Source organism: Phocoena sinus, chromosome 11 (assembly GCF_008692025.1).
Source record: "Phocoena sinus isolate mPhoSin1 chromosome 11, mPhoSin1.pri, whole genome shotgun sequence".
NCBI classification, from domain to species: domain Eukaryota; kingdom Metazoa; phylum Chordata; class Mammalia; order Artiodactyla; family Phocoenidae; genus Phocoena; species Phocoena sinus.
The window spans coordinates 90,852,547-90,862,594 of NC_045773.1; positions in this window are offsets into that span (position 1 = coordinate 90,852,547).

Here is a 10,048-nt window from a genome sequence, read left to right on the forward strand (position 1 = left end):
TTGGAGTTATTCATATGCATAGGAATGCTTGCCACATTGCAAAGAGCAGAGGGGAGAAGAATCTGGGCTTCAGAGAAGATCAACCTTTGACCTTGGGAAATCATTTCACCTTCCTAAATCTCAGTGCACTCATCTTTAAAATAGGAGATAGCAATAATACCTACCTCCTAGGGTTATTGGGTTATATATTTAATCGTCCTAATATATATATTTAATATATAAGTAACTAAATATATATATAGGCATGGAAAATGCTTCACTCACCCACAGTAATTACAAAATTCAAGGCAGCTAAGATGATTTAGACTATATTTTGACATTTAGGGTTGACCTATTTTTTTTTTATTGTAAAGTTGTAAAATTCTAAACTCTGACTGAAAGTCCACAGCTTTATCAAACTAACATCACTGCAAGGGAAGAAAACAATTTTTGTTGGATAATCTAGCTTTTGAACAAGATTAGTTTTTTAGGTTTTTTTTTAACCACAAGCTTGCTTACATCTCATTTTTAGACCCACAAAGACAGTTCAACTGCCCTCTAGCCCTCATGCAACAGGACCCAAAGCTCTAGGAAAATAATAATTTTTAAAAAGGAGTGCAAATATCACTTGTCATTTACCACCAACCGAAAGCAAGCATTGCCCTTTTCACAGTGGACGCTGCCAATTTTCTTTCTTCTGGAGAAGCCCCCTTCTGAGCGGGTGGGGTTCACACAAGCCCCATGATTCCCTGCTTCGCTCTCCTTCCCTCTGTCTTGTCTTTGATCAGGCTCTACAATTATAGCAGCCCCAGCGAGCTGCCTGCTCCGTGCTCTCTTTCGGAACAAGCTGTGGTGAGGGCCTGAGAGTCCGAATTACTTGGAGGGAAATTACAGCTTTTCTCCCCTCAAAAGTCTGTTGAGTCTCTCCAGGAGATTCATCACAGGGAGGCTGTTACTGATTTCTCTCTCTCTGTGAAGACTGAAATTCAGGTACAAGTACTCTTTTTGAGAGTCAGGGATGGCGGAGGGAGACAGAGAGAGAGACAATAAGGAAACAGAGAGAGAGAAAGATTTTTTATGAAGGGGAAAGGTTAGGACAACTTTCCCAAACAGAGAAGTGTGTGTGAGTCTTGAGTATGCTCTGGACCAGCCTCCGGTGGGAAAGAGGAACTCAGTTCTTCAATTCCCTGTGCCCGAATGGGCTTCATCCCCATACCAGGTGGCACCAGTGTCATTGTTTGCAGAAATAGCTCCCTTCCATTTAATTCCCCAAACATGGATTGAGCACCTACTGTCAGGTGCTCTGCTGAGCTCAGAGTTGGTGTGTGATAACATCTGCTTTAGCCCTACCTTTCAGCCAGGTGTCGGCAGGTGGAATTCTTGTAGGGACAACTATTAAGAGTAGAAGGGTCATGCAGAGACTGTGGACCTAGAATGAAAAAATGTCATTCATTCTTAAAAAAAAAGGTCCGTGTTCAGAATGCCAGCTCGAGGGCTAATGCTAAACTCCATCTCAGTTTTGTGAATGCTCTTGAGTGGCAGCTGATGGTCACTTTTTGCACGTGGTGAGGTACCTGCCACCACACTTTCAGGTGCTAGTAAAGTAACTGTGTGGGTCAAGAAAAGCCTGTGCTGTTCCACTCTCCATGGAGTGTACATCAGCCAGCTACGGGATGACGGCCGCCCCTGTCCTTCCGGAGGCTCTTCTTACTAATTCTTGGGGAAGTGTTTCAGACCCAACCTGCCTCATTTTTCTCATGAATCCTTCATCACCTTCCTAGATTGCCCCTCAGGCACCCCAGCTGACACCTATAGGCGCCCATGAAATCTCTGATTGTCTGATGTGTTGAATTTTAATGTATGGCCAAGCATCATTTGTTACTTCCACCTAACCAAGCCAATCTTCTTGTCATCCACACATACTTCTGTAGCCTGCCATTTGTTCTACATGTTTGCTTATTTATTCACTCAACAAATACTTAGTGAGCTCCCACTGTGCACCAGGCACCGTTCCAGGTGCTGAGGGTACAGGAGGGGCCAAAACAAAGGCCCTGCCTTCAAAGAGCTTAGAGTCTAGAGCGGCAACGGAATAAACAAAAGAGTAGACGGATACCCTGGGAGGTGGTGAAAAGTGCTGTGCAGGAGAAGAAAGCTCAGAAAAGGATAGAAAGTAACTGGGAGGTGGGCGGGAGCTATAATTTTAGATTAGGGGTCAGGAGAGGTAGAGAGGAAATAACCTTTGTGGATGGAGGGAGACGGCGTTTTCTAAGCAGAGAGAACAGCAAGCAAGAATGTCCTGCGCCAGAGCATGCTTAGACCGTGCAAGGGAGAGGGTGGAGGCCAGTGTGGCTGCCCGGGAGTTAGGAGAATATAGGGTCCAGGTCAGTGAGGCAACTAATGTCAGAATCATTGCTCATAGGACTGGGTGGAACCCCAAGAGAAGTAGTACCATCTCCTTCTTGTTCTTGGGGAGGCTGTGTATTATTATACTCATTGTATAAGGTGTGTGAGGGTCAGAAAGGGGCTCATTTATCAACCTATGGGCCCACGATATGGTTACACCCAGTGATCCTAAGTCCACGTGGCCTGCATGAATCCCACTGTTTCTTCTTCCCTTAGCAGAGTTTCTACAGCACTCAGCAGAGAATCATACTGTATTTCATGACAAAAATCCTCCTTTTTTTTCCAAATGTATTTTTACTTTACCAACAGGCAGCGGGGACTCTGACGGGGACCCCAAGATTATGCCCGGACAGTGATGTGCTCCAGAAGCACTGCAGCAGGGAACATGCTTCTCTCCTGACAGGATTTATCACTAATGGATCCATCAATCTCTTTCAGTGCAGTATCTGAAGAATTAAAAGAACTGAAGAACTGTCCGTAGTGGGCAAGTCTACAACTTTCCCGCTGAGTTTATTCTTATTCCCCCTCCGGAGTGAATCCCAGCTGACTATTAATTAGGCTGACTATTTACCAGCTAAGTGCAGAAAGGGCGACAGTAACAGATATTTGCAGTAATATTAGCAGTGATGCTCACCTAGAAGGGAGAATCTTACTTTCAAAGTACACCACACGATGCAGTAAAATTGTACTTTCAGTTGTTCAGAGCACATGTGATATCCCTTCAAACTGCTAGAGGGGAATATTCCGCTTGTTATCCTCTTATACAATACATTTAGCTTGGGTTGAATTCAATTTAGCAACAATATAAAAATTCTTTTATTTCCCATTCTGTTAGGAAAAAAAAGCAAAGAATGCTTCAAAGTTGCCGCAAGAGGAAAAAAAGAGACATCTCCCCTGTCCTCTTTCCTCAATCTGTTATATATTTTTTAAAAATTATCTGTTTTATGATTATTATATATCTTGACAGCATCAAAAATTTGGTTAAGTGATGCCTCCCTTTCCCCTGATGTAACATGATTCAGGTAGACTTCCAATCAAGATTGAGTAATAAGAAGCAGACTTACCCTCCCACTAGAAACAATTAAAAACAAAATATGTGAAACAATGGCTTTTAAGACAGTGGACACCAGGCAATGAAGGACAGTGGTCCCTGAGAGATGGAAAGCAAATAGAGTGAGCCTATGATTACCTTTATCTAACTGCCTTGAGAAAGATTCCAGATGATGGTACAGGGAAGGAAAACCCCAAACAGCCAGCAGAGACCTTGAATTGAGGAGAAGATGCTGGGAGTCCAGGGAGGGAAAAGGTGGCAAGAGTTTGCAGGGCAAAGTACCTGAGAGGAGACAGAGAGAACTCTGGGGACTGCAGAGTGTCCCCTTGAGTACTCAGCGGAGGACTGATCAACACAGGCATGGAAGAAAACTACTCAAGGCTGGGGAAAGAACCACCCAAAAGGATTAGAGGGAATGGAACTCTGAGCTCTTACAGTGCCTGTTCTCACCAGTCAGACTAGAAAACCTCAGTAGGCATAGGTTGGAGTACTCAGAAGGTACTAAATACTTGTCCTTAGTAGTGGGAAAAAAACTAGCCCTTCACTAAGCATCACTAAGCCCCACCTAACAAATCATAAAAGCAAAATCTGAAACTGCGTGCAAGTAATGGAACTGCACCCCAGAGTTTAGGAATATTTATAGAGACTCAAAGCTATCCAGGACCCAACAAGATAAAATTGATAATGTCAGAATTCTAATTAAAAAAATGGACCAGGCATACAAAGAAACAGGAAGATACGATCCACAATTAGGAGAAAAATAAGCCAACCAAAACAGACCCAGAACTAAAACAGATGTTGGAATTAGCAGACAAGGGCATTAAAACTTATAATTACTGTGTTCTATATGTTCAAAGAGCTAAAGGAAAGATTAAGCATGTTAAGATTAGAGCCAGGAAATACTTTTTAAAAGACTCAAACTGAACTTTTGGAGATGAAAACTTCAATGTCTGAGATTTAAAAAAAATAACCTGAATGGGATTAATGACAGTTTTAATCCAGTCAGGATGCTATAACAAAGTACTATAGACTGGATGTCTTATAACCAAGATGTTTATTTCTCCCAGTTCTGGAGGCTAGAAGTCTGAGACCAGGGTGCCAGCATGGTTGAGTTCTGAGAAGAGCCCTCTTCCGGTGGCAGACTTCTCACTGTATTCTCACATAGTGGAAAGAGAATGAGAGAGCTCTCTGAGGTCCCTTTTATAAGGGCACTAATCCAACTTGTGAGGGCTCCACCTCCAATACAATCATATTGGGGGTTAGGATTTCAACATATGAATTTTTGAAGGGACACAAACATTTAGTCCATTGCAATGACCAGTTAGACATTGCAGAAGAAAAGACTACTGAACTTGAAGACATAGCAGTAGAAGCTATCCCAGATGAAACACACAGAGAAAAAAGACTAAAACCAAAAATGAACAGAATATCAGTGAACTGAAGGCCAACTTCATACAGCCTAAAATATCTGTAGTTGGAGTTCCCATTGAAGAGGAGTGGAGGGATAGGAAAAGTATTTGAAAAAATAATGAACAAAAAAATTCCAAATTTGATAAAAACTATAAATCCATAGATCCAAGATGCTCAAGAAATCTGCTGCACAAGGAACATAAAGAAAACTACACCAAAGTACATCACAATCAGCCAATCAAAACCAGTGATGAAGGGAATATCTTAAGAGCAGACAAAGAAAACTTGCCATGTACAGAGGAACTATAAAATAGCATCTTAAAATACTGAAAGAAAAAGGGGGGGCAAGTTATAATTTTATAACCTGTGAACATATCTTTCAAAAACAAAGGCAAAACATACTTGTCCAGATATACAAAAATTGAAAGAATTTATCACCAGCAGACTTATATACAAAAATGGAAAAGGAAGTCCTACAGGCAGAAGAAAAATGATAGAAGATGGTAATATGGATCTACACAAAGGAATGAAGAGCACTGGAAACAGTAACTACTATGCATGAATAGAAAGGAATGTTTCCTACTATTTAAATCTTTTTAAAAGATAATTGATTGTTTAAACAAAAATAATAACAACATAGTATGGGGTTTATGACCTATGTGATACAATGTATGACAATGATAATAGCACAAAGCCCAGGAGGGGAGAAATGGAAAAATATACTGGAAATATTATTAAAAAACCAATGACACGATCTCTGAATAAACTCCTAAATATTTGGAAACTAAAAAGCTTTCTTCTAAATAACCCATGAGTCAAAGAAGCAATCAAATAACTGAAAGAAAGAGTCTTGACATCTAGTCTCTTTTCCCAATTCTTTGGGAAATTAAAACACCGGTAAATATTATGGTAGGATTTGGGGGGAGTAATAAGTAATAGTAATTACTTATAACAGTAATTGGGGAGTGTATTAGTTTTCTATAGCTGCGTAACAAATCTTCACAAATTTAGCTGCTTAAAACAGCACACATTTATTTATTTATTTTTTGCGGTACGTGGGCTTCTCACTGTTGTGGCCTCTCCCGTTGCGGAGCACAGGCTCCAGACGCGCAGGCTCAGTGGCCATGGCTCACAGGCCCAGCCGCTCCGCGGCACATGGGATCTTCCCAGACCGGGGCATGAACCTGTGTCCCCTGCATCGGCAGACGGACTCTCAACCACTGCGCCACCAGGGAAGCCCAGCACACATTTATTATCTCAGAGTTTCCATAGGTCAGGAGTCCAGGCCTTCTGTTCAGGATTTCACAAGCTGCAATAAAGGTGTTGGCTGGGGTCTCAGCTGGGATTCAGGATCCTTTTCCAAACTCACGTAGTTATTGGCAGAATTTATTTTCTTGCATCTGTGGAACTCATTGAGGATTGCTTCTTCAAGACAAAAAGGAGAGATTCTCTGCTATTTCTTTTTATCTTTGACCTGCAGACTCTCCTTTAAAGGGCTCACCTGGTTGCCAAGGGAGAGAGGGGTGGGAAAGGGATGGATTGGGAATTTGGGATCAGCAGATGCAAACTGGTATATATAGGATGCATAAACAAGGTCCTACTGTATAGCACAGGGAACTATATTCAATATCCTGTGCTAAACCATAATGGAAAAAGAATGTATATATATGTATAACTGAGTCACTTTGCTGTACAGCAGTAATTAACACAACATTGTAATTCAACTTTACTTCAATAAAAAATAAATTAAAAAAATAAAATCAATTGCTTAACAAAACAAGGCTCACCTGATTTGGTTAGGCCCACCCAGGATAATCTCCTTCTGATTAACTCAAAATAAACTAATGTGGAACCTTAGGTGAAACGCCTTCACCTTTGCCATATAATTTAACCTGACCATGACTGTGACACCCCATCATAATTACAGGGTCTACCTACATTCAAGGATATGGGATTATACAGGGGGTATACACTAGGGTCCTGGGATATTAGGGGCCATCTTAGAGTTCTGCCTGCCCCAGGGAGACAGGAAGAAATAAGTGTAGAAAATGAATACTGTTTTCGGTTTTGGACGGAGCGCAGGGAGAGGACTGGAGTTGGCGGCTTGAGCATAGCCTGAAGGGGTTGGTGCGCCACGACTAGCCGGGAGGGAGTTCGGGGAAAAGCCTGCACCGGCCGAAGAGACAGCGAATCACCCCAGGTTGAGGAGGTGGTCTCTGGGAGCAGGATTTATGATTTTTCCCCCTTTGCCTCTCTTTGTGAACGTGTATGTGTATGCTTCTGTGTAAGATTTTCTCTGTATAGCTTTGCTTCCAACATTTGTCCTAGGGCTCTATCCGTCCATGGTTTTTTAAAAAAAAAAAAAATTTTTTTTTCTTAATAAATAATTTTTTTTTAATAAATAATTTTAATTGTAATAACTTTATTGTACTTTACCTTCGTTCTTTCTTTCTTTCTTTCCTTCCTTCCTTCCCTCCTTTAGACAGCGAATCACCCCAGGTTGAGGAGGTGGTCTCTGGGAGCAGGATTTATGATTTTTCCCCCTTTGCCTCTCTTTGTGAACACGTATGGGTATGCTTCTGTGTAAGATTTTCTCTGTATAGCTTTGTTTCCAACATTTGTCCTAGGGTTCTATCTGTTCTTTTTTTTTTTTTTTTTTTCTTTCTAAATATTTTTTAGTACAATAACTATATTATACTTTATTTTATTTTTACTGTATCTTCTTCTTTCTGTCTTTTTTCCTTCTTTCCCTCCTTCCTTCCTCCCTTCCTCCCTCCCTCCCTCCCTCCTTTCTTTCCTTCTTTGCTTCTTTCTTCCTTCCTTCCTTTCCTCCTTTCCTCCTTTCCTTCTTTCTTTCCTCAAACTTCTACTAATTCTCTCTACATTTTCTCCTTCTTTCCCTCCTTCCTTCCTTCCTTCCCCCCTCCCTCCCTTTCTTTCCTTCTTTGCTTCTTTCTTCCTTCCTTCCTTTCCTCCTTTCCTTCTTTCTTTCCTCATACTTCTACTAATTCTCTCTACATTTTCTCCTTCTTTCCCTCCTACCTTCCTTCCTTCCTCCCTCCCTCCCTCCTTTCTTTCCTTCTTTGCTTCTTTCTTCCTTCCTTCCTTTCCTCCTTTCCTTCTCTCTTTCCTCAAACTTCTACTAATTCTCTCTACATTTTCTCCTTCTTTCCCTCCTTCTTTCCTTCCTTCCTCCCTGCCTCCCTCCCTCCCTCCTTTCTTTCCTTCTTTGCTTCTTTCTTCCTTCCTTCCTTTCCTCCTTTCCCTCTTTCTTTCCTCATACTTCTACTAATTCTCTCTACATTTTCTCCTTCTTTCCCTCCTTCCTTCCTTCCTCCCTCCCTCCCTCCTTTCTTTCCTTCTTTGCTTCTTTCTTCCTTCCTTCCTTTCCTCCTTTCCTTCTTTCTTTCCTCATACTTCTAATAATTCTCTCTACTTTTCCTCCCTTTTATTCTGAGCCGTGTGGATGAAAGGCTCTTGGTGCTCCAGCCCAGGAGTCAGGGCTCTGCCTCTGAGGTAGGAGAGCCAACTTCAGGACACTGATCAACAAGAGACCTCCCAGCTCCACATAATATTAAACGGTGGAAATCTCCCAGAGACCTCCATCTTAACACCAGCACCCAGCTTCACTCAACGACCAGCAAGCCACAGTGCTGGACAACCTATGCCAAACAACTAGCAAAACAGGAACACAACCCCACCCATTAGCAGAGAGGCTGCCGAAAATCATAACAAGGCCACAGACACCCCAAAACACACCACCAGACGTGAACCTGCCCACTAGAGAGACAAGATCCAGCCTCATCCAGCACAACACAGGCACTAGTCCCCTCCACCAGGAAGCCTACACAACCCGCTGAAACAACCTTAGCCACTGGAGACAGACATCAAAAACAACGGGAACTACGAACGTGCAGCCTGCAAAAAGGAGACCCCAAACACAGTAAGATAAGCAAAATGAGAAGACAGAAAAACACACCACCAGACCTAACTAATGAAGAGGAAATAGGCAATCTACCTGAAAAAGAATTCAGAATAATGATAGTAAGGATGATCCGAAATCTTGGAAGTAGAATGGACAAAATGCAAGAAACAGTTAACAAGGACCTACAAGAACTAAAGATGAAACAAGCAACGATGAACAACGCAATAAATGAAATTAAAAGTACTCTAGATAGGATCAATAGCAGAATAACTGAGGCAGAAGAACGGATAAGTGACCTGGATGATAAAGTAGTGGAAATAACTACTGCAGAGCAGAATAAAGAAAAAAGAATGAAAAGAACTGAGGACAGTCTCAGAGAGCTCTGGGACAACATTAAACGCACCAACATTCGAATTATAGGGGTTCCAGAAGAAGAAGAAAAAAAGAAAGGGACTGAGAAAATATTTGAAGAGATTATAGTTGAAAACTTCCCTAATATGGGAAAGGAAATAGTTAATCAAGTCCAGGAAGCACAGAGAGTCCCATACAGGATAAATACAAGGAGAAATACGCCAAGACACATATTAATCAAACTATCAAAAATTAAATACAAAGAAAGCATATTAAAAGCAGCAAGGGAAAAACAACAAATAACACACAAGGGAATCCCCATAAGGTTAACAGCTGATCTCTCAGCAGAAACCCTACAAGCCAGAAGGGAGTGGCAGGACATACTGAAAGTGATGAAGGAGAAAAACCTGCAACCAAGACTACTCTACCCAGCAAGGATCTCATTCACATTTGATGGAGAAATTAAAACCTTTACAGACAAGCAAAAGCTGAGAGAGTTCAGCACCACCAAACCAGCTTTACAACAAATGCTAAAGGAACTTCTCTAGATAAGAAATGCAAAAGAAGGAAACGACCTATAATAACGAACCCAAAACAATATAGAAAATAGGAATAGGAACATACATATCGATAATTACCTTAAATGTAAATGGACTAAATGCTCCCACCAAAAGACACAGATTGGCTGAATGGATACAAAAACAAGACCCTTATATATGCTGTCTACAAGAGACCCACCTCAGACCTAGAGACACATACAGACTGAAAGTAAGGGGATGGAAAAAGATATTCCATGCAAATGGAAACCAAAAGAAAGCTGGAGTAGCAATTCTCATATCAGACAAAATAGACTTTAAAATAAGGACTATTAAAAGGGATAAAGAAGGACACTACATAATGATCAAGGGATCGATCCAAGAAGAAGATAT